Source organism: Myotis daubentonii, chromosome 1, assembly GCF_963259705.1.
Source record: "Myotis daubentonii chromosome 1, mMyoDau2.1, whole genome shotgun sequence".
Lineage (NCBI taxonomy): Eukaryota > Metazoa > Chordata > Mammalia > Chiroptera > Vespertilionidae > Myotis > Myotis daubentonii.
The window spans coordinates 205,903,412-205,917,839 of NC_081840.1; the positions used below are offsets into that span (position 1 = coordinate 205,903,412).

Genomic DNA, 14,428 nt, shown 5'->3' on the forward strand with positions numbered 1-14,428 from the left:
GTTGCTACAGAGGTAACTTCGTAGTGAGTAGTGGGAGGAAACAGGCATGGCAATTACAAATTATTGGTCTGCTCTCTTTGGTAATTTTGGGGATTAGTCCATCTAATGTTGGTCTTGACTTAGAATAAACAATATTTGGCAATAGAAGTCCTTGAGCTATAGTTTTAATTTTCCGCATGAAGATTTATTTTATTTTGTGCTATGTTCTTTTTCTGTATTTCATTTCTTTATATAGCAAATGGTAGAAATTGACCCTTTCCATCTTACTTCCATGGGATTCCATAAGTAATATGTTTAAAGTAATCTGTGCTGAATAAAATTTATTTGTTTTTATTTTAGTGTTTCAGACTGTCTTTTCTTAATGAGTGTGTTGAAGGCATTTATTGAGGTTAGATATCTTTTCACTCACTATCTTATTTAATGGTTTAAAAAAAATTTAGAAATATAAAATCGTTCGAACCGAGAGAAATCCAGAGTAGATTCATCTAAGCTAATGAGTCATATCTCTTATTTAGCTCTTTATATTAATTAATGCATTCATTAACCAATATTATATGTGAAACATTCGGTTAGCTGCTAAAGATGTGGTAGTAGTAGATGCACAATACCCAGCTTCTGAGGCTCAGTAAGATGGCCCTGCTTATTGCCAAAGACCAACTATATTTCTTATTAACTTTCCGTTCACAAGAATCTAGGCATGAATTTGAGTGTGTGTGTGTAAGGGAAGCATCAGTATGACTCCATGGTGCTCCTGGTAATTAAAAATATTTGCCCTATAGACTGTGGCTGAATAATGACCCAGTTGTTTTAGAAAAATGTCACACTAATATTGATCTTGACCTTATATTGACATTGCCTGTTTAGAGATAAACTCAGTAATTTGAAAGTGATGAACTTTCTAGTTTCTGTATCAGCCTGACTCCATTTCTGAGAGATATTACCACTTGAAGAAATGCACAGCCTGTTCAAGGGTCTGGATTTGCCCTATTTCTTAGAAATGTTGCCTATTCTTCATGAAGAAATTCTAAAGTCAAATTAACATGAAGGCTTTTCCTGGTTGCCTTAGTCCATAATTAAGGTTAAATTTGAATTTGAAATGGGTATGAGGTATTCCGTTTCATTTCAGTCAAGTGGATCTGTGGAAGGTTGGATTAGCATGCTTCACTGACAACATAAAATATATATATTTGCTTTGGAATAAGAAGATATAGAAATTGTTAAGAAGACATAGAATTGTTGATGTTGCTGGTGAAAGGAACCATGAATAAATCTGCTAGGAAGTGCAGCATTGACATTCTGTAGCTTAGTATAATTGTTTACTTTTTTCCTGCTGGACTAATATGGTTCTTTGGCATGCAGGAACCACTTACACTATCTAGTTTTTACTTTCCGTGTTAGCATGTTTGGATTGTAAACTTAAGTTATTGTACGCTGTCTGTTTTATAGCTACCATTATGAAGCCTTATTTATCATAATTCTCACTTGATACTTAGCATTCATACTGTGAAGCTCAGTAATACCCAGTATTTGATAAAACTAAGAAAAGGAATAACAGATCTACCCCAGTTTTAGTACAAGCACTGAGGTCTGGGGACTAATAGCTATAATTTTTGTTAAATTGTGTGTAGTATTTTATGGGTTGAATTGTGTCCCCCCCCCCAAAAAAAATGTGTTGATGCCTGAAACCCTAGTGCCTCAGAGTGTGACCTTTTTTGGAAACAAGGTCTTTACAGAGGAAATCAAGTTAAAATGAGGTCATTCAGGTGGACCCTACTCCAAAATGATTAATATCTTTATAAAAAGGAGATCCTTTGGACGTGGAGATATAGATGGGCATGCCCACTGGGGGCACACCATGTGAACATGAAAGCAGAGACCAAGCTCATGCATCTACAAAGTGAGGGATGCTGAAGATCGCCAGCAAACCACCAGAAACCAGGAGAGAAGCATGGAACAGATTCTTCCTCACATTCCTCAGGAAGAACTAATCTTTCCAACACCTTGATGTCAGACTTCTAGCCTTTAGCACTGGGACATAATCAATTTTTGTTGTTTAAGCTACCCAGTTTATAGTTTGTTACGGCAGCCTTAGCAAAGCAATACTGCCACTTCAAATTCTTTTAAAAAATATGTTTTATTGATCTTTTACAGAGAGGAAGGGAGAGGGATAGTTAGAAACATCGATGAGAGAGAAACATCGATCAGCTGCCTCCTGCACACCCCCTACTGGAGATGTGCCCCCAACCAAGGTACATGCCCTTGACCAGAATCGAACCCTGGACCTTTCAGTCCGCAGGCCGACACTCTATCCACTGAGCCAAACCGGCAAGGGCTCAAATTCTTTATCTTGTAGCAAATCTGGGAAAAGTTTGACGAGACAATGGTTTTTCAACTCCCTGTGTTTTTCAGAGGTGTTAGTTGCGGAAAGCAGACTCCACTCTAGATAACTGAAGTTGGAAAAAACTTAAGTGTAATACAGATAGCTCACAGTTTGCCTTGGAGAACTGAGCTTCCAGGAAATGATTCCCAACCACACCAAGAATAGAGCTGCCAAGGATGGTGTTGCCTTGCAATGATGTGCAAGCTTAGAATTAGGAAGCTGCCATGGTCTCTCTAGCCACACCACCTCTGCCATGATCCGTAACAACAAAATCTATTGTCAGCACACTGTCTGTCTCATATTCCTCAGGTCACAAGTGTCTAGTTGTGCAACATGAATGACATGTGGAATCTTAGCCATAAGAGAGCTTAGGAAATGGTGTTTTAAACATAACAATAATAACAAATCTTCATGGCACATTATCAAGATTTGTTTGTGCAAGCATATTTCTTATTTTTATTATTATTTTAAAAAGTTAGCCCTAGCCGATCTGGCTCAGTGGATAGAGCGTTGGCCTGTGGACTGAAAGGTTCCAGGTTGGATTCCGGTCAAGGGCACATGCCCAGGTTGCAGGCTCGATCTCCAGTGGGCGGGGGAGAGGTGTGCAGGAGGCAGCCGATCAATGGTTCTCACTCATCAGTGATTATTTTATCTCTCTCCCCTGCTTCCTCTCTGAAATCAATAAAAAATATATTTAAAAAAGTTAAATCAATTAGTTTCTACCATTTCATCCCCAGAAACAACCTTTCTAATGTCTTTAATGTATATCCTTATGCATTACTGTAAAATATATATTCTGTTTTATCTTTTATATATTATCAATTTACATACATATGTCTGTCATTAAGAACTTTCTTTTTAAGATCCTTTCCTTTTTATGTGCCCTTCTAACTGGTTGATTACTGAAACATACTTCCTGGTGTGTACTTGCCCTAACTAACCTCTACCCTCACTGATGATCCACATTTAGATTTCTTCCACCTGTCATGGCTGAGCATACTGTGGACCTGTGTGAGAACTTTTTAAAATATACATCTAGGAGGGGAATTAGTGGGCCATAGGGGATGCACTTGGTTAAGTACTGTCAGATTGCTCTCCAAATGAGTACACCAGTTTTCACTTCTAAGAATAGCACACGAGAATGTCATTATCTCCACTTCCCTGCTAACTTGTCAAAATCCAGTTTTCTAATTGTTGCAAAAATAGAAGAAAAGTGATAGTTCATTGTTGTTTTCAATTTCATCTCTCTAATTACTAATGATGGAAAGGTAATTTTTAGCTCACCAGTCTCTGTAGATTAGAAGGGTATTGGAAAGATTTTGAGTAAGCAGGTCAAGAAGATCCTCTATGGCAGTGGTTCTCAACCTTCTGGCCCTTTAAATACAGTTCCTTATGTTGTGACCCAACCATAAAATTATTTTCGTTGCTAATTCATAACTGTAATGTTGCTACTGTTATGAATCCTAATGTAAATATCTGATATGCAGGATGGTCTTAGGCGACGCCTGTGAAAGGGTCGTTCCACCACCAAAGGGGTCGCGACCCACAGGTTGAGAACTATTGCTCTTTGGTCTAATCTTAGGCTACCTTCTATTCCTATTCAAATTTCAACGGCAGCAGCAGCATCACAAACACATGCTCCTGCATAAAATGATGAAATTACTCTTCATGCAAATGAATGTTTACTATCCTTCTCAAAAGGGAGACCCCCGAGTCTTATGGACCCTGCCTCCATCTTGGGCGATGTACATACAGTATATTGTGTGAGGCATGAAGGTGATTCCTTGTAGAAGGGTCTCTTATGAATTAATATTTTAATAGATGTCATTTGCCCTCAATGCAGTCAATAGACAGATCAGATGGGAGCAGGATGACTTCAGTGAAAGCTTGTGGTCCAAGAACAGGAGAATGGAGCCCATATTGCATCGCAGGTCTTGCAGCAAATTCTGCTGGACAGGCACGTCAGAGATTCCCTTTCCTGCCAATAGAATACAGTGGGGCCTTGACTTACGAGTGTCCCGACTAACGAGTTTTTTGAGATACCAGCTGTCTCTCGGCCAAATTTTTGCATTGAGTTGATAGAGTAATTTGAGTTAACGAGCTCCCTAATGAGCTCGGTCTCGGAACGAATTAAACTCGTAAGTCAAGGCCTCACTGTAAATGCCTTGTTAAACCTATCTGGCAGCACCTGGTTTTGCTATGGAGCCATCTCCCTTGCCTGTTGTGCTCCATGGTCTCTTCCTTTGCCTTCTGGGAGATTCTTACCTGCTAATTGTCTTCCCTGGCCACTCCGGAGGCAGGCGTTTGGGCTGTGAAACCTCTTCGCGGCTGCACAGATTTCACAGCTCACTTCCTGATTTTGCAGGTTTAGCAGCTTGCAGGTGGCTTTAAGGATTAAATAGCTTATGCTATTGATGGCCAGTTTTGCAGTTTCTGGCAAAATTGTAGTGGACTTTTGGTCAGTTTCATGAGTGAATTAAGAGCGAAAATATCTCCTCTAATGTAATTTTTATACCTGAGAGCTATTTTGTGGCCTCTCTGAATCACTCATTTCCCCTCTCCAATGAAAGGTTTCGGAGTGTGGTGCCAGCTTTGTCAGCAGGGCGATCTACTGTGTGAAAGAGTTGTACCTCCTGCTAAGGCTGCATTTTCGTGGTTATATTTAGTTACTGCTGTTTTTTAAACTTAAGTTTTGGTATTGTGAACATTTTAAACATAATGGAAAAAAAGACAATTTTTCAAAAAAGTCCCATATATTCATCTTCTAGATTCAACAGTAATAAAATATAAATAAATATATAATTGTATCTCTGATTTTTTTTTTGCTAAAGCATTTTAAAGCAACTCCAAAATATTATGTTATTTCAAATCTGCGTATAAACAAAGAATGGGTATTTTTTATATCAACACTATTCCATTATCAACTTTAACTAGATGCATAATGATTTTGGCAATATCTGATATATAATCCATAATCATATTTCTTAGATTGCCTCAGAAGTATGTTTTTTAGTTGTTTCTTTTTTTGAAGTCAGGATCGTACATTTATTTTTATGTGCCTGTCTCTTAATTAATATAGGATAGCTCCTCCTCTCTTCCTCTGTTCATCTCTATCTCTATTTCTCTCTCTCTCTCTCTCTCTCTCTCTCTCTCTCTCTCCTATCTCTATCTCTATCTCTATCTCTATCTCTATCTCTATCTCTATCTCTATCTCTATCTCTATCTCTCTGCCTCTCTCTGTCTCTTCACATGTAACACCATCAGTTTGTCTCTAGAAACAGGGTCTGTTGACTTGATTAATGCCCCATGTTCTGTATGTAGCTGCATGCTTTCTCTGTCCCTATATTTTGTAAGTGAATATTAAATTGAGCATATTTAACTCAGCTTCTTTTTCTTTTTTTTTGGTGGGGGGGGGGCAAGGTGATCATGGTGATTCTGTGTGCTCCATTACTATTTCAACTCACAGGTGATCATTCCACCAGTATCAGGTTGTCCCATTTTTAATGATAACAATCAGGAGATGTGAATGGTGTCAGCCTGACTCCCATCAAACATTTATCTAGTAGTTTTACCATTGATGACCATTATCTGATGCAAATATTACATTAGGGACTGCAAAATTATGACTTTTCTAATTTTGTCACTCTACATTTGGTAGGTGGAATCTTATAATAACTTTTCTCAAAAACTATTAAAATATAGTTCATAGAGGAAAGGCAGGGAAATGAATAATTCTTATTTCTTATCATTTATCATAGTAAGGAATTGGTTCTCTAGTAATTTTCAATAATATTCAGTGAATTGTAGCTGTTGTTGTGGTATTTCAGTGCTTTCTTTTAGAGAGAAACATCGATCAGCTGCCCCCTGCACACTCCCCATTGGGGATGTGCCTGCAACTAAGGTACGTGCCCCTGACCGGAGTCTAACCTGGGACCCTTGAGTCTGAAGACTGACGCTCTATCCACTGAGCCAAACCGGCCAGGGCAGTGCTTTCTTTTTTTTCCCTTTTCTGTTGTGGTAGTTGTCATCTTTGTGCTCTCTCTCTCTCTCTCTCTCTCTCTCTCTCTCTCACTCATGTGTAGTTGTGAAATTATGGATATTTTCATATTTGAGCATTTCGGTCAATGGTATTTTGGATGCTCAAGCAGTTCAGTCTTTGACCAGTGAGAAACCCTGTGCTCTTTTGACACAGCCCATTAAGTCCTTGGAACATTACTTGCTATTATGTAGCCACAACCTTTAACTACTTGGGTTGGTAGTATAGAAATAGCTCCCTAAATGTTCAAATTACAGGTCTCTCCTTCACCTTCTCTTATGGGCTTCAGGCAGAGGGATTAAAGAGCACCTCCTTTGCAAGACCTGTGTCTTCTGCTTCTTTTGGTGGGCTTGCTAAGTGGGTCTTTCTCCCTTATTAGACTTTGCTGAAAGATACAGGAGCAACACTACACACTAATATTCTGAAATTCCCTGGCATTTATTTCATGCTACAGCTATAGTTGGCACGCATCTACCTTCTAAAGTACAACAGATCATCATCTGATCAAAGGGTCACCATCACTTAATAGTTGTTGCCAGTTTCCCCATCTGTAACATTGTTATCCTGCGGCCAGCCCCTGACTGCCTCCCTGTACATTGAACCCGTAGCATCCTTCAGGTTTTGTTATTGCAAAACGGGGCCATTGTCCCTAGTCCAAGTTATATTTCTTAGCCGCATTAAAACCAAATGCTCTCTAGTTAGTTTAAGTTGAAGGGATTTATTAAGGATATGCATATCTTATAGAATCAAAGGAAGGATTCAAGGAAAAGACTCTAGTCTGAGCTCATAAGACTTCACTGGGGAACCGCCACTGAAGTAGCTGCTGCCTTTGCCACAGTCAGGGAACTGAGAACAAAGAATCTGCTGGCGCAGCCACAGGCCACTTCTCCCCAACACCTTGATGCCCTGTGCCCAGCCTCCCCGGAATGAATGACGGTCTGTGGGAGGACTACTCGGAGGTGGAGCATGGATCACACTCAGGAGTCCATCTCAATGGAGTTAGGAAATTATTTTCAGTCTCTTCATGCCCAGCCACTGTAGCCTGTACACTCTGTGTCTCATTAGCATTTGAGAACATCTGAAAGATGACCACTTTTATTAAAATACCTGCAAATATTTTAATATTCTCACACGTCTAATTTGTGCAAAGACATCACTGCACAACTCCCTTTATGGGCATTCCTTTATAGTCTAATGTGTGCACAATAGAAATGGGACTAGAAATTTTAATCTCATCATTTCAGTGCAAGTTATCACTGAGGAAAAAGTATAGAAAGTAGGAGCACAGCCTGGAAATAAAAAATGCCTAAGGAATAGTATTTATATTGGGGAAGAATGTCACTCTAAAAACTAGAGCCTAGGATAAATGGATGTGTGCTACATTGTTAGACTATAGTTGTAGTAATGCTATAGTGTATATGGATTCTGGCAGGCGTTAGAGAAAATTAGAGGATTTTGGTAAACCATTTGCTTCTGTCACTTTCCACTTATTGTTCCACAAAAATCACTCAAGTACTTTGAGACTATTTCCCCATCTCTTCCCCGAAAAATGATCTGAGCACAACAAGATGATACTTGCCAGGTGTTTTTAGCACTTCAGTTGAATCGTGTGGTGTAAATTGAACAACACATAGATTGTTTGGGGGTAGAATGTGAGGAAGAAGCTGGCTAAGGAAATTCCTCATGTTCTTGTAATAGGTAAGATACAAGCTGAGGTTCTGCCCCAGCTATTTGCCAGGTGAATAACTTTTGCCTGGCAATTAAATGTGAATTTACGTTTGTGAAGTGTGAGATATAGAGCAAATGTAGGGAAATCACAGGCAACACTAATAATAATGCCTGTACTCCACAGGAAATCAGGAATGGCAGCAATTACTAGTGACTTTAACTTCCCAGAGAAATTCACTGTGAAACCTGACGCAGATGTTTTGGCCAATTGAGTTACGGGGATCTATATATTTAAAAGCCTAAGCGACCATTACGACTGAACGACTGGTTGACCAGTTGCTATGATGCACACTGATCACCAGGGGGCAGACGCTCAATGCAGGAGCTTCCCCCTGGTAGTCAGTGCGCTCCCACAGCCAACCTCCCGCAGTCCCTCTCCCCGGCCGGCTGGCCCCGATTGGCCCAGATCAGGACTGGGTGAGACTGCCCTGATTGGCCCCGATCGCCTGCCAGGCTGAGGGACTCTACCCGTGCACGAATTTGTGCGCCGGGCCTCTAGTAATTTCATAATAGCTCTGCTCTCCCTTCCTGTGGCATGAAGTCTTGCACTGTGTCTGACACTCAGTTACCATTTCTTGATAGAAGTCCTGAAGGATGGTATGTGCTAAGTAGGTTTTTAGAATTTGAAACTCATGTTTCTTCAGTTAGAAGGGGTGATGTTTTTTTTTTTTTTTTTTTTTTTTGAATTGCAAACCCTCAAAGAAAATAATTTTATTTCATATATGTTGTTTTTAAATAACATGAAACAAGACTTTTTAATGTTAAACTGCCATTTTAACAGGAAAAAAATCTGAAAACAAGACTAGAAAGAAGTTTCCTTAATTTAGTTACACATCAAAAACCTAGAGTAACCACCATAATTGATATAGAGATTTTAGCTTCATTGCTTTTAATTTTATAAACAAAATAGGACAAGAAAAAAAGAAGAGATAGAAAGACAAAGGGAAGGAATGAAAATGTCATTGAGCATAGATGTGATCATTTTACAAAAAAAGAAAACTAATGAGTCCAGCAAAATTGGAAGATATATGAACTTAGAAAAGTCAATAGCATTCTTCTGTATCACCAATAACCAAACAGGAAATACAGTAGAAAATAAGATATTCACAACAGCAAACAAAAACTATGATGTATAAGTATTTTTTTTTTATTTTTAATAATTCTTTATTAAAAGCATTACATATGTCCCCCTGTTTCCCCCAATGATCCCCGCCAGCCCGCCCCCTCTCCCCACCCCAGGCCTTCACTGGCCCACTGTGTCCATGGTTATGCATAGATGGATACAGAGTCCTTGGTTGATTACCTCCCGCCCACCCACCCTCCCCCGCCTTCTCTCCGAGGTTCCCCCCTCTTTTCCATGCTTCCATGTCTCTGGATGCAATCCGTTCATCAGTTCACTTTGTTACTTAGATGAAGGAACACATTTTTCTTTGTTATCAAATGGGGTGATGTTTTTAAATTGTATTTGCTCTCTGTGTCTCACTCAGTAAACCTCACACTGTTTCTGGCACCAAATTGTCACTTAGCACACAAGTTTATTGATATAATTAGTGAAGCTGTGTGATAGATGAGGAGAGACATATGACTGGGCTTAAGGAGGAGGGCTCCAAAGTAAACCAGGGCTACCTTCATATCATAACCCTTTTAGTTATACTTGTCTGACTATCGGTAAGTCATTTATAGTCTGCAAACCTTGGCTTCCTCCTTTGTAAACGCACTGGAATGATAGTACATATTTCAGAAGGTGCTCTGAGGATTAAATCATAGGATGCATATAAAATACCTGGCCCAGCAACTTATTCATAGCCCAGGTTTTCTAAAGTGAACTATTACCTATTTATAAAGAACAATGGCAACACAGAGGAAGTGTTTAGTGCCTGCACTAAATGGAGGGTTCAGGGATAGCATTTGGGAAAAGGTGACATTGCAAATTATGGCCAGAACAGTGGGCACCCCGGATCAGTGCTTGGGAGCTTTGCCAGGCACGGCTTGTTAGTGGCTAGTTTGGTTTGGCTGGATACCAGAGACTGTGTTGGGGGGAAATCTGGAAATGTAGGCGGAGGAAAGCTGCTGCAGTACATTTTATATCAGGCGAAGGATTTTAAGCCAGAAAGTGACATGATCAAGTATGATTATTCAGGAAGAAAAGATGGCAGCAGAGTGACACAGGGAGCTGGGGAAACTGAAGTTACTTGGCTAGTTGGTGGTTATTGGAAAGGCTCAGGCCAAAGGTAAGCCAATGTGCTCTAGTAGTGATAGGGAGAAAGAGATGGATTCTAGAGCAATGAAGGTGGTGTAATCAGTTAAACTCTGAGGAAAAGGAGTTAAACTGTCTGGCAACCATGATTCATTTATTCCCTTTAACAGGGTGATCCCTTGGGAGAAAGAAAAGAAGGGAGGTCTAATATCCTTGTCAACTGGCTTTCTAAGTAAGTAGGTCAGTGATGGCGAACCTGTGACACGCGTGTCAGAGGTGGTACGCGAACTCATTTTTTTGGTTGATTTTTCTTCGTTAAATGGCATTTAAATATATAAAATAAATATCAAAAATATAAGTCTTTGTTTTACTATGGTTGCAAATATCAAAAAATTTCTATATGTGACACGGCACCAGAGTTAAGTTAGGGTTTTTCAAAATGCTGACACGCCGAGCTCAAAAGGTTCGCCATCACTGAAGTAGATGAATGCCATTTCTAGGAAGAGGAGGCCTGACCTAGTAAAGGCTTTGACCGATGACCCTGGCTGACGGATGACTTACAGTCGATAAGGACAGACTGTATAAGGCTTGGCTCCCTGGAGGTTACCATGTAAGTTAGCCATTTCTCTGGGTGTATAAGATGTAGAAGTTTTATAACTTACATGTTTCTGTGAGGAGCCCCATAAAACCTCCCTTGAACTCTCATCGATCATTCCAGGTCAGAGAAGAAATATTCTATGTGGAAAAGAAGGAACTGGAGAGCCACGTGGGGTGTGGTAGACCACTCTTTGTTTCATCCATGCCTTTATTCTTTAATTTATTAATAGATCTTGATCCCCCAATCTCTTTTTCATGGAAGTCTGCTTTGGTGTTCTGATTTTGTGTCTTAGCTCAAACTCTGTGACCTATTGGATGTGAGGGAGGGGGAGAAAGAGATATAGAGGATGACTCCAGAGTTGGTGACGGTCTTACCTGAGATAGGGAGTACAGGAGGGGTTGGGCCATAAGGAGAAGATGATAAGGTCAATGCTAAAACTGTTAAGTGTGAGGTATCTCTGAAACTTTCAGGTGGAGATGTCTCAAATATGGAGACCAAATGGATAACCAGTGAGTTTGGAGAGGGAGAGGGCTGTGGTGAGGCTACTGAGTAAGTAGATAAAGGGGAGCCTGGGGATCATACTGCGAATGGTCAGTTGGACATTGGAAATATCAGGAGAGAGAGGTGGTTGTGAAATTTATGGGAAAAATAAGTTTTAAGCAGAAATAAGTAAGTTTTAAGCAAACCAGTGTAACGCTACATAGGGTTGATCATAGATTAAGACAGAAAACATCAATTAGATTGACCAGTTAGGAGCTCATTAGTGATTATTGAAATGATCAAAGAAAATGATAAGTTTATAGTGGTGATAAATTGCATGACTGGAATATGGTCTCTGGTATGGATGCAAAAGTAGAGGGTAGATAATGGGATTCATCCAAGCTTGTGGATTCTTAGTGTGGCTGCTATGAACAGAGCAGAGCTAGTTAAAGATGCTGGTAACAGAGCAGCTGATGCAGCCAGCTGCTTGTTACAGGACGGGTAAAGAAATCGATACGCCATACTTGTCTAAAGAACTTGTAGTAGTATCATCTGGGCTATTGGTTAAAATTGAACATTTGTTCCCTACTGAATTAGAGTCTGCTTCAGAATATTCTTTTTTTAAAAAAATATATATTTTATTGATTTTTCACAGAGAGGAAGGGAGAGAGATAGAAAGCTAGAAACATCGATGAGAGAGAAACATCAATCAGCTGCCTCCTGCACATCTCCCACTGGGGATGTGCCCGCAACCCAGGTACATGCCCTTGACCGGAATCGAACCTGGGACCTTTCAGTCCGCAGGCCGACGCTCTATCCACTGAGCCAAACCGGTTTCGGCAGAGAATATTCTTTTTTAAAGCAGCAGTCCAAATTAATGTTTAAGAACCTATTTAATTATAAACAAGCTAGTTCTGAGAAAAATTATGGTCTTGCTAAAATATTAAGTGAAGAAAAAAACAGAGATCTGTATACATAGAATGCTGTTAATTATATTTAAAAAGATGCAAGTCAATGTTTATGCATTAGAAAGGCTGGAAGGAACTGCACTTAGTTATTTGAAGGATTTTAAATAACTTTTATTTATTTCTTGCAAATCTTTTAATCACAGCTTATGTTTATTTTATAATTAGAAATAAATTATAGTTATTAAAAACCAGTAGCTAATAAATGATATATTTCTATATACTTGATTGTAGCTATGGATATAGAGAGATATAGAATAGTGCCTTAAAAAGGATGTTTTGATAAAGATAGAAGAAAGAAAGAGCATAAAAAGCATTTTATACCTGAATTAGGTTTAGAGGAAATGATATCTGCGAGGAACATGGAGGAAAAGCAGAGCTTTGTGAAAAATAAATTTTATTTCCTTTATAATTTTGCAAACCTCTAATACTCAAGAGACTACAGATGTTCAAATAAAATTACAGGTCACTTGTGGAGTTAGTTCAGTTAGTCGTGGGGTTATCAGTCTGAAAAAAGCCTGAAATCATACATCCAGCTGTGTTAGGATAATTCCCAAAGGCTATTTTAGAGGAATGGCTGAAATCTAGCATAGATTACTGGTCACGTGGGAGTATATCTTTCAAAAGCTGTCCTGATAAAAATTGGGTACAGGAGGTCAGAATAGTCTGCAAGACTTAAACAAAAGAGTTTGTTGGGGTGTTTCTTTTTTTGCATTAAGTTGTGTTACAGGGCTTGTTATACACAGCAAATGTCAGAGCCAATTATTATAGACTAGACTCTTTGAGGAGGGATACCAAAATGTATATATATCATACTTAACTTCAGGGAAATTGCAAAGTAAATAAGGAGACAAAATAAATGAGATCTCTATTCTGAAGATAATGGCAAATATTAAAGACTTGGAAGCAAAGGAAGACAGAAAGGGAGTAGATTATAGTAAGAAAAGCCTTTGGGAGGTGATTACAAGAGTCTAGGCATGAGAGGGCCCTAGCTTGAACTGATGATAATGAGAATGGAAAACAGGAGATGGGCCCTAGCTAGTTTGGCTCAGTGGCTAGAGCGTCAGCCCGCAGACTGAAGGGTCCCAGGTTCGATTCTGGTCAAGGGCAGGTACCTCGGGTTGCAGGCTCGATTCCTGGCCCTGGTTGGGGTGCTTGTGGGAGGCAACCAATCAATGTGTCTCTCTCACAATGATGTTTCTCTCTGTGTCTCTCCCCCTCCCTTCCACTCTCTCTAAAAATCAATGGGAAAATATCCTCAGGTGAGGATTAACCAAAACAAAGAAACAGAAGATGGGCATGAGAAACACTGTGAAGAAATAATCATTAGGGCTGTGAACTGTTTGAGTACAAGAGAAATAGGGAGGTGAAGTCAAAGAGGACTCCAGGCTTCAGTGCTCAGACCTAGAAAGACTCACAGGAAGATGGAGGATGAGAGGAAGGACGGATGTAGGAGCAGGAGGGAAATGACAAGTCTAGTTTTATTTTTTTTTTAATATGTTTTACTGACTTTTTACAGAGAGGAAGGGAGAGGGATAAAGAGTTAGAAACATCGATGAGAGAGAAACATCGATCAGCTGTCTCCTGCACACCCCCACTGTGGATGTGCCCGCAATCAAGGTACATGCCCTTGACCGGAATCGAACCCGGGACCCTTCAGTCTGCAGGCTGACGCTCTATCCACTAAGCCAAACCAGTCAGGGTGACAAGTCCAGTTTATTACATCAAGTTGGTCATTACAGTTGCAGTCATATCCCTGAGAATGTGTACTTCTCCCTTCAGAGCACATCTTTATGGAAAGAAGATTACCAATGAACATTTTAAAGATATAGATCACCACGGGGAGACACAAAGTTGGGGATGAGACACATGTTGGCTCCAAATATTTTTCTGGTCACTAACTCAGGATAACAAAGATCAATCATATGCCATAGTCACATAGTTTCCTCACCTCCAAAGCTGTTAATTCAAAGTCTCATGAATCATAATATTCATTCCTATCAGTATTCTTATGCTATCGCTCTCTATTACCACTTTCTCTCAA

The 14,428-nt window shown here is 39.6% G+C and overlaps 1 protein-coding gene across 2 annotated transcripts in view; it reads left to right on the top strand.

Moving 5' to 3' along the window:
* KCTD8 (potassium channel tetramerization domain containing 8) overlaps positions 1 to 14,428 on the top strand; it is a 223,115-nt gene that overhangs the window by 7,565 nt on the left and 201,122 nt on the right. The gene's annotated exons all lie outside the window — the stretch shown is intronic.